Source organism: Pleurodeles waltl, chromosome 7 (genome assembly GCF_031143425.1).
Source record: "Pleurodeles waltl isolate 20211129_DDA chromosome 7, aPleWal1.hap1.20221129, whole genome shotgun sequence".
NCBI classification, from domain to species: Eukaryota; Metazoa; Chordata; class Amphibia; order Caudata; family Salamandridae; genus Pleurodeles; species Pleurodeles waltl.
In genome coordinates this window covers 983,323,220-983,334,477 of record NC_090446.1, presented here as the reverse complement: position 1 = coordinate 983,334,477, position 11,258 = coordinate 983,323,220, and the positions used below count along the sequence as shown (strand labels likewise).

At 47.1% G+C, this 11,258-nt stretch overlaps 1 protein-coding gene across 1 annotated transcript in view; it reads left to right on the top strand.

Annotated features, from left to right (window-relative positions):
• The first annotated feature begins 4,902 nt into the window (after nucleotides 1-4,902).
• The window catches only part of GPR142 (G protein-coupled receptor 142), a 171,226-nt gene continuing 164,870 nt past the window's right edge, over nucleotides 4,903-11,258 (top strand). Inside the window, exon 1 of the mRNA XM_069199791.1 lies at nucleotides 4,903-5,011. The gene's annotated coding sequence lies outside the window, so the exon portion shown is untranslated. The remainder of the gene's footprint in view (nucleotides 5,012-11,258) is intronic.

Here is an 11,258-nt window from a genome sequence, read left to right as displayed (position 1 = left end):
CACGTTGTGTGCTTTTCCCTCTCTTGCTATCGTAAAATGTCTGAAGTGGGAAAATAATTGCCAGTCCTCAAAAATAAGTTCCAAAAGCCCCTACCAGCCACCACTGGTGCAAATTATGCACTGGCTATAATGCGGTCCATTGAAACCATACCAGTGATGCAGAAAAGAGCTGAATACATCCTTGTGAATTAAGGCAGTGACACTGAAGTAGCTGATAGTGTCCATTTAAAATACTGTGACCGTGGAAGTGCTGAGACTGTCCATTAAATATAGAGCTGAGGTAATGAGTGAAACACGAGAGGGGCAGTCATCTTTGAGAATTATGAAGAGAGACATCTGAAGTTGAACATGTCAGTGGCATGCTTACGCAGCTGCTATGTCTTTTTGAGTCCACCAGCCTAGATGCTGTATTGTAAAGGAATCAAATCAAATCAAATCATTAACATTTATAAAGCGCGCTACTCACCCGTGCGGGTCTCAAGGCACTAGGGGGAAGGGGTTACTGCTGCTCGAAGAACCAGGTCTTGAGGAGTCTCCGGAATACGGAGTGGTCCTGGGTGGTCCTGAGGATGGTGGGGAGGGTGTTCCAAGTCCTGGCCGCCAGGTAGGAGAAGGACCTCCCACCCGCTGTGGAGCGGCGGATGCGAGGGACGGCGGCGAGAGCGAGGCTGGTGGAGCGGAGAAGACGGGTGGGGGCGTAGAAGCTGAGGCGGCGGTTGAGGTGTTCTGGTCCCTTGTTGTGGAGGGCTTTGTGTGCGTGGGTGAGGAGTCGGAAGGTGATCCTTTTGCTGACGGGAAGCCAATGCAGGTGTCTCAGGTGGGCGGAGATGTGGCTGTTGCATGGTATGTCGAGGATGAGGCGGGCGGAGGCGTTTTGAATTCGTTGCAGACGTTTCTGGAGTTTTGCGGTGGTCCCAGCGTAAAGGGTGTTGCCGTAGTCCAGGCGGCTAGTGACGAGGGCGTGGGTCACGGTCTTTCTGGTGTCGGCGGGGATCCAGCGGAAGATCTTCCGGAGCATGCGGAGGGTGAGGAAGCAGGAGGAGGACACGGTGTTGACTTGTTTGGTCATGGTGAGAAGTGGGTCCAAGATGAAGCCGAGGTTGCGAGCGTGGTCTGAGGGGGTCAGTGCGGTGCCAAGGGCCGTGGGCCACCAGGAGTCGTCCCAGGCGGTCGGGGTGTTACCGAGGATGAGGACTTCCGTTTTGTCTGAGTTCAGTTTCAGACGGCTGAGTCTCATCCAATCTGCGACATCCTTCATACCATCTTGCAGGTTGGTCTTTGCGCTGGTGGGGTCCTTGGTGAGGGAGAGTATAAGTTGAGTGTCGTTGGCGTAGGAGGTGATGATGATGCTGTGCTTGCGTACGATGTCGGCGAGGGGGCTCATGTAGACATTGAAGAGTGTCGGGCTGAGCGAGGAGCCTTGTGGGACGCCACAGATGATCTCTGTGGGGTCTGAGCGAAAAGGTGGGAGGTAGACTCTTTGAGAGCGGTTGGAGAGGAAGGAGGCGATCCAGTCCAGGGCCTGACCTTGGATCCCGGTGGAGCGGAGGCGGGTTATTAGGGTGCGGTGACAGACGGTGTCGAAGGCAACCGAGAGGTCGAGGAGGATGAGGGCGACTGTTTCACCGTTGTCCATCAGGGTTCTGATGTCGTCTGTGACTGAGATGAGGGCGGTTTCAGTGCTGTGGTTGGCTCGGAATCCGGATTGAGAGGGGTCAAGAAGGTTGTTGTCTTCAAGGAAGTTGGTAAGCTGCTTGTTGACGGTCTTCTCTATGACTTTGGCAGGGAAGGGGAGGAGCGAGATGGGGCGGAAGTTCTTCAGGTCGCTTAGGTCAGCCGTAGGTTTCTTCAGTAGGGCGTTGACTTCAGCGTGTTTCCAGCTTTCGGGGAAGGTAGCAGACGAAAACGAGGAGTTGATGATGGTCTGGAGGTGCGGGGCGATGATGTTGTCGGCTTTATTAAAGATGAAGTGTGGGCAGGCTTCCGAGGGGGCACCGGAGTGGATTGAGTTCATGGTGGTTTTGGTTTCTTCTGTGTTGATGTGGGTCCAGGCGTTGAGGGTGATGGCTGGGGGTGTGGGTTCAGTGTTGGTCAGCTGGGTCTGGTGTCCGAAGCTGTCGTGTAAGTCGGTAATCTTACGATGGAAGAAGATGGCGAGGGAGTTGCACAGTTACCAGCCACGAGGAATTGATAGAACAGGGCTGGGTGAACTAGCACTTACATTGCCACAGTTTGAGATTTGTGGGTTGGGCGTGAGAAAAAGGAAACATCAAGGCGGGTGGGGGAGGGAATGTTGTCCGCTTCCTAGACCTACTTTCCTAGCAAATTTCTTTACATTTTAGCAATGTTCTTGCTGGGTCAACTGAACACAGCGGTTAGAACGTTTTCATGTATTCCCGCGATTAATTATATAGTACTCCCCAAGCAGAAAACATTTAATTTAAAAGACTAAATGATGCTGTGTGTAAAAGTTGCATTTAATATCCCTTCATGGTTGATTGTCTGTGTTGGTGAACACTCCCCAATAAGTCACTAAGTTCCTCTTGGTTTATACAAAATTGTAGCCAATTTTCTCTTTGTGGAATGTTCCAGTTCATAGTTCTAAAAATCTGGTCAGGTTATACTAGGGACTGTTGCAAAACGCGGCACCTGTACATGAAAACATCTTTCATATGAACACTTATCCTCCTTCTACCCATAGGCTTAACTTCTAATAAAAGTTCCCTTTCTCCCAGTCCCTCTCTTGTGCAGTTTCCTCCTCTCTGTTCCTGTAACTATCTGTCTCCCTCCAGAGCCCCTTCTCAGCAATCTCAAGTCTTTCTCCTAGGGACAACGCAATCAAGCTTCCCCTCCTGACTCCTGCACAGGTAGTAGTGTAACATTAGCCCCTGCAGCCCCAAGGTGTGTGTGGGAGGCTCCAAGTGGGGCCCCTTAGCACCGCACACTGTGCGGTGGGTCCCTGATCTCAGATCTCCTGACTGGGTCGTGGAGGCCTCCATGTTGCTTTGCAGGGGGGCCCTTTCTAGTTTCATTATGTCAGTGGGCACAGTGGCACTGCAGGAGGGCACATTGCCCCAAATGTTGGTTCCCTGCCACGTTCAGCTCTTTAAAAAACAAGCAACTCTCACTCTTTCAGCTCCTTGTGAGTTGTAAAAGAGGTACATTGTGGTGGCTGGGAAGGAGGAGCTGCAGCACAGAAGGGTGTCCTGTAGAATACGCCAGCCACCTGCCGATAGGCCGCCCTGTTTCAAAGTGATGACATATTGCCAGAAAGGCGAACAGAAAAATGAGTATGATTTGTCCAGGATCGAAGAGTTTGTTAAAATAATAGACCCAAGACTTCAGCACACTGCTACTTGCAGCAAAGGCTATGCATTTACCACCATTTTGTACCATAAACGCATTGGCATTAACATATTGGTATGCATTTTGGTACCATGACACTGTGCACTTCTCCACTCCCTCTGATAATATTCAGCCCATTTTTAAACAACATGCATACTGGCACATTTTATGTTGATTCTAAATGCTTAGTTTTGCCAAAAAAAAGAAGCAAAGGAATATGTTCAAAAAATGATTACCTATGAACTTACAATTTGCCCACATGGGAGGCCGATATTAAACCGGGCTGCTGTTTCCTTGTCTCCCACTGTCCATTAGACAACAACTTTGGTGGAGGTGATACCGATGGCAAGGTCAAGGGCTGCCCTTCTCAGGGACAAACATGGTTCCACTATCCAACTTTGGAGTACAATGTTTATTTCCAGCAGATTTATGTGAGGTAGTTAAGCTGGTATTTGGAGCTTAGGTGCCTTAATTCCATGGCAGAAATGTACCCACTGGGGCACGTTTTGGGGCAGTGGGTAGTCACTGGACAGTAGGCAGGGTAGATAATCATATCTAGCACTGATGTTTCAAAGCTTGACCATTTCATTCCATTCGGACAGCAGTATTGTTCATGTTCGAAACTTACCTCTCATAAATTGCAACAGCCTGCAGTCCAGGAGTTGGTAGAATCATTAGACCAGAAATACAATAGGAATAGTAATCACGCAATAACTGATTGAGTTATATCTTTTAAGATTGCCTGATAAAGAGGAGCAAGTTTCAGCCTTAAACCATAAAAATGCACTGCCCGACTAATAGTACTCCCACTCCCCAACAAGCATCTTGCAGTGTCCCTCACGTGCAAGGTATCTTCACACGCGCATGGTATCTGCGCACGCGCAGCGTCCTGCAAAATGATAATAGAAAGTTGGCCACCCTACTTTCCCACCCATCTTTCTCTGCCTCACATTACCCCTCCTGGCTGACACACACGCACACTATGGGCCAGATGTAGGAAATGTTTTTACCCATTCTGTGTCTATGGGAAAAAGTGTTCATACATATGGCCCTTTAAATCCTTCCTCTGGCTTCGCATCCTCTCCTCCTTTTATAAGAATGTCTCCCTGTCGCACTCTTCTCCCTCCCTAGCCTTCCTCATCTGTCTCCCTTTCCTCCAACTTGCTCTGTGTCCTCTCTCCCACCTTCTCCTCCCTTCTGTTTCCCTGATACTCAGAGCCTCCACCTTCTCGGCCGCTTCCTCACTTTCTCCGCAGCTCCCGTTCATTTCTTTCTCCCCCTCACGGTCTTCGGCTCACCTCCTAGCCCCCGTCTTCCTCAGAGATTTGCTCTCTTCTTCTCCTGTCTTACAATCTTCTTTCCGCGCTCCTGTCGCGCTCTCTGCCTTTATCGTCCTAGCTCTCCCGCGCTCTCACGCCCTCCTCTTACAGCCCACCGCCTCACTCACACGTGCTCTCCCCCCGTCTCTCCACGCCCGCGCCACCCGCCCCCCCCCCCTCCCCTCCGAAGCAGGCTGTCACAGGCTCCAGGGGTGCGGGCTTTCCTCTTCCACCGAGCCTGAGAGGGGACTGAGCTGTCACTGGCCGCAGCATGAAGGGGAGCCAGGAGCAAGGAACCCGCGCATCGCGAGAGGCGCCCACTGGCCACCAAGCAAGGCGCTAGCCCGGTAAGCCTGATTCCAACCCAGATCCATGCATCTATAACGGTCTTCAAGAGTCAAGTGAAGAGAGTGCATACAATTCTCCTGCCCTATGTGTGACAGGCTCCAGAATTAATATTAAAAACAGTCAAAAGGACTTGAACTTTGCAAATTTAGACTTGAACTTGGTAAATTTATCGCAGTGTGATGTGTTTAAATTTCACTGTCATATTCGGGTTGACAATATTAATTTGCTTTAATTTCCCTTACTTTGCTAAAATATTCTACTGGCTAATAAGGACATGACATTCATATGCGCATGACATATGGCTCTACAATACTGGTCTATGAGGGCAATGTGCTTTATACCTAGGGATGTCTTCTGCTCTTGTTTTAAATACTACCCGCACACAACAGGAACGCACACCAAAGGCTCTTCACTTACACATCTGTATCCTCGGGGCACTCCAGGTGTGGGCATTCCCCGGGGTCGGATCTGAGCTACCAATAATCAATGCCTTAAATCAAATTTTCATACCTGGGCTGTTTCTGGAAAAACAAGAGATCGCGGAAGAGTTTCTAAGGTAACTGACTCTGCAGCATCTTTCTGATCGGCTCCTTTCTGCACCTTCGCTGAAAGCAGAGTATGCACACTTTCAATAGAGTTGTTATATCTAGCATGAAGATAATTTTACAGCGCCTCTACCAGCCTTGCGAGGTTACGAGGCGCTGGCATCCTTTAAAACAGGAGATGGGAGAGAAGCAGCATGTCACATAGTTGATTTTACGCTATGCTGTTATATTTTTGCATCATGGCTATTAGGTTTGTCTTGGGTTGTCTTATTTCATTATGCATTTAAAACATGCTGTGTTATAATGTACTATGCTGCTTTACAGTATGCTATGTTATACTATGCTGCACAATGAGCTTTCTAATGTCAAGGCGTTATGTTTTCCCTTTCCCTCGGATTTTATATTATGCATGTTAGCCTATGCTATTCTGAGCCATTTATTTTCTCTGGGCTGTGTTATAATGTCCTGATGCTGTGCTACGGTACACTGTATTCTATTCGATTTCTGCTGCACGTATTTAGTTCTTTTGATAGTCATGTAACGTTGTGGGTCATTGAATGCCATGTCAGTTTTTTGTGTGCTGCTCTATTATGCAGTGCTGTCATGATGTGTGTAAATTAATGGAAAATAAAAACTGAGGAATCCCTTTGCGGGTAACCAAATCATGAAAAAGAAATTTTAAGGAATTACAATTATAAGGAAATACAAAAAGATAAAAAAAATCTAAAGTTACAGTAAACCTGAGTGGTGCTTATGATTACTTTAGGTAATGTTTAGGGTTATGAGGGATTTTTAGGGGTGAGGAATAATTGTCGCTTGGGCATAGAGAGGGATTTTAGGGTTCAGAGAGGGGTGAAGTGAAGGCGTGGAGAGGGGTTTTTAGGGCTCGCAGATGAGTGGAATTTAGATGTTTGAGGTGTTTTTAGGTTTCAGGGGTGGGTGGAGTGTAAGGGTGTTGAGAGGTTTTAGGGTTCATGGATGGGCAGAGCTCAGGGCTGGTGAGAGTTTTTAAGGTTCAATTATGGGTGGCAGCTGGGATGGTGAAAAGTTTTTAGGGTTCAGGATGGGGTGGAGTTTAGGGTGGTAAGGGGTTTTAAGGATTCAGGGATGGGTGGATTTTATATGTAAAAAGCGTTTTTTAGGTTTCAGGGATAAGTAGTTTAGAGTGATAAGGAGCTTCATGGGTCATGGATGGCTGGTATTTAAGGGTGTGTTTTTAGGGTTCAGGAATGGGTGGAGTTTGGGTGTGCTGAAGTGTTTTAAGAGGTATGGGACGGGTGGGTTTTGACATAGAAATAGATTTTTAGGGTTAAGGAGTCAGTGAAGCTAGGTCTAATGAGGGACTTTATAGTTTAGGGATGGTAGAGCTTTGAGATAGAAAGGGCTTTTAGGCTTCAGGGATGAGTGTAGTTTAGGTGTGGTGAAGGTTTTCGGGGCAGGGTTGGATGCTGTTTAGGAGTTGTGATGGTATACTAATTGCTGACGATTAGGAGTGGTGATGGGTCAGCAAATTAAAAGCATCCAAAGTATTTGTTTTTGACAATGTAAAAGATATCAATATGAAATAATATCCCATTAAGTAAAGCACTGAAATAAATATCTCAGATGAAACTGCTTCTGAAAATATGACCTGCAACCATTGCATTTACACTTATAAATTAAGCATTCAAAAGCTAATATGTAACAAAAAGAAATTCTAAGAGTTGGTTTCTACGGAAAAGTAAACACCATTCATTCTGAAAATTTCCATTACACAGTTTAGAGGAACTGGTTTCTCATTAAACGTATTCCATTTAATCGTTATTCTATGAAATCGTATACAACCATGCTGTCATGGTGTTCTCCTACATTTTTTTATGTTAGATTATGCTATGCTTTTTGGCTGTGACATACTGTATTTTGGGACTCTTCCAGTGTCTTTCCATGTATCCCAGTGTGTCTGTCAGTGTATGTCTCCCAGCGGTCGTGTCTCTCCAGCCTTTGAGTCTCTGCTAGTGTCCATGGCACCTCACTTTCAAAGTCTTTTATGTAATCCATGTATCTTCGGTGTCTTTTTGAGTCCATATCTCACTACGTGCTTCCCAGAAATGTGTTTTCCAATATCCCTCAATGTCTCCTCATGCATACCTTTGTATAGATCTCACTGAGTCTGTGTATGCAATGTCCCTGTCTTCCTGTGTCCCTACCCCCTTAAGTTTCCAAGTGACCATATTTTCTGGTGTTCGTGTCTCCATTTGCCCTGAAAACTAGTTGCAATGTACAGGAGGGTGCAAACTATTTACCTTTAAACACTGATACTGTGCGGTAACACCTCACCAGGGCTCTGCAGTAACACATTTCCAGCATGTGCAATTACAAGTTAATCTCCGTGGAATGAGAAATAACAGTGTAGGCCTTGTATTTCCAGGTCACATTGTGTCAGGTATTCCCTATTCTATGAGGATTCCTGCTGTCATTTACAACTTGATTGGCGCAGGTGGTAACTGGGAGAGGAGGATGTGGTGCAGGCTGCGGGATGCAAGGGATGTCCATGGGCACAGCAGGCCAGGGAGCGTGCCATGTTTCTGCGTAATAGTATAGGAAGGTGTCAGATGCGGGCCGGCACCCAGGCCTGTCTGCGCTTGCATCCCTGTCCACTTGTGATTTTACCAGAGCGATGTTCTAACCAGTAAAATCGGTCCATTGTCCCCTTACCTGGATGCAGGAACACTAGGCCTAATGTGATGAAATAGTGTTCCCCTGATCCACCTGGTACATAATTGAGTACTTGGTTACAACCTGTGTGTTTCTCTCCAGTGTCTTCTCATGCCGCCCCCATGGCCCCCCGGAGTATTCCCAGTACTCTTCTGTGTCTCCCTGTGTCTGCTAGTGTTGCATTAGTTTTTTCCTGGGTTTCCCTAGATCGTCTTCTGCCCATATCAGTGTCTCCCTGCTTTCCTTGTTCCTCCATGTTTGTGTCTCCCACTTTCCGTGTCATCCAACGAAAAAGTCCCCCCATGTTGGTGTCTCCCACTTGCTGTGCCTCCCCTTGCATGTTTTGCTGCATCAGCCCAGTGCCTAATTTGTAAAGCAATAAGTGTCGGAGCCCATAGTTTGACTCAGAGCCCCACCGCCACCACCACGAACATCGGAGGGGCTGAATACTAAGGGGATGTAGTCATGAGTCCACCTCATGCCTCTTTTACCCGCCGCCACACGATGGTCCCACCATAGCTCACTCTTGCATGTTCTGTTCCATCCCTATTTTATTCGATTTTCACTGTTTTCCATCGTTCACTTCCTCCATCGTTCTCACTTTAGCTTTTTTTCTCTCCATTGCCGTTGGTGAAAATCTGATGAGGAAAAACAAATGACGGTCCCCAAATATATGTGCCGGGGGCCCCACCTGCACGCACCTGCTGCATCTGCTTCGTGTCCCCACCCTTTCCCTGTCTCCACATGTCCATATCTCCCTGGATGGGCTTTGCAGTAGCTACGCTACAGGTGCTGTTGTCGCCAGGAGCTGCACCGCGCAGTGTCACGTTGTATGCTACCGTCGTGTGCTAGCTGCTCGGCCGTTATTTTGTTTTGTCAGGCTTGGCCATGGTCCAGGTTGGAACGATCTTCCTTTGGCCACCCAGGTAACCAGTGAGTAGGAAGGGGCCGGGGAGCGAGTATTACCGCAAGGCACAGGCGCTCTTACCTCCCCGGTCATTGGAAGGAATGGATTTTATTAATACTAGGGCTACATAAAAAAATCAATGCCTTGCTGCAATTAGCATTGTTTTCGCTCCAATATAAATCCCCACTTAACCCTGCAAAGTGCGTCCCATGCGTTGTTCTATTATTATAGAAACGAATGATAATATATTATTCTTATGGAGCGCTTGCTGCCGCTCTGAGCAGTCTTCTAGGCGCTGTTCATGTGTACAGGGTGCTCCTCTTGTCGCCCTTAGAAGGACGAGCTGCCATAGTGGTTTCCCCAGGTAAACTCGTGACTTCTTAGATGCACTCATCCCTACTAATCACTGGATTCGGTGGGCTCTGGAGATTGAACTGTCCTAGAATCGCTAATATGCAATAAGCTACCAACAAGTAATAACCCCTCAGTAGGATAGTTCTGTGGGCTAATGTGCATGCTGGAAAGATCTTGGTGGAGGGGAATACTCCATCACAAACCTGACCGATATCACATCTGTCATATTAAGATCCCATTATATCCTATGGAGATCCTAGTAGGTGAACAGAATGTCCGTCACATGTGACGCAGTATTCCATCCACCGAGACCTAAATCAGACCCCTGTTTTATCTGAAGGTCAGTGAATACAATCTTAGTGGGTAGCTTCAGCGGTCATCTTTCACTTCCTATAAAATGTGCATCCTTTGATTCGGAGCAGGCAGCCACTTTCATTGATGGCAGTTTTGTGTTAGGTGCTACCACACTGTGTGAGAAGCCAAGGTTATTTCGTGGTTTTCTATCTATATTTCACACATAACAGTTATTTCAGATGGGTATTCACGGTACGAGGGGCTTCCTGTGAAAATACGGATGCCCCGCTAATGGGGCGCTCATGGAAGCAAGTGGTGTTATGGTTCCACGACTCCATCAGGGGTCAGATGAGACTTACAAACCACTTTGAATTTGGCATTTATTCTCAAGAGATCTCCTCATCTCAAAGGGATGAAAATCCTTTTACAAGTTGCTATTCATTACGTATCTTTATGTTTAGATATATAAGTTCTCTTTATAGCTTCCTAGCATGGGCTGAGCAGTGTAATCTATCACACAGTTGTTGTTTAGTTTGATACAAAACTGTTTGGCGCCTGACACATCCACTCTCTGTTCCTGAAGAACAATGGTATTAACGCCCACTTGAACCTATGTCCATAACATAATTAATATCACCAGTAGCTCATACCTCTTGTCCCTGAGCATCACTAGTAGCACAGTGGACTCTTATTCCTTCTGCACTTTGGACAAGTAATAATACCCCGAGTGACTCTTGTGCTCCAATCCCCGTGCATCATTGATAACACCATGTGGTTGACTCATCCCTCGTGTACTTGTGCATCACTGCCATCATTCCATGAATCCTTGCACATGTTTTACCTGTTCGTCTACGATTCCTCTTCCAAGCCCCTCAAACCTCTTCTACCTAAGCATTATCAGTATCACCATCATGTTCCTTATCCCTTTGTCACCTGCACATCACTCATATCACACTCCGGAGCATCACCCCTTCTGTATCTGAGCATCATTGATATAACCCTGTGGAATATCACCCCCCTTTGTACCCGTGCATTGTTAATATCACCCTGCAGACTATCACCCCTTCTGTACCTGAGCATCATTGATATAACCCTGTGGAATATCAACCCTTTTGTACCTGTGCATTGTTAATATCACCCTGCAGAGCATCACCCCTTCTGTACCTGTGCATCACTGATAGCACTCCGTGGAGAATCACCCCTTCTGTATTTGTGAATCACTAATAGCACCCTGCGGAGTATCACCCTTCCTCTGTTTGAACATCACTGATATCACTCTGCAGAGCATCACCCCTTCTGTACTTGAGCATCACTGACCTCGCCCTGCAGAGGATTACCCCCTCTGTACCGGAGCATCACTGAATTCACTCTGCGGAGCATCACCCCTTCTGGACCTGAGCATTGCTGATAAAACCCTGCAGAGCATTGCCCCTTATGTACCTAAGCATCACT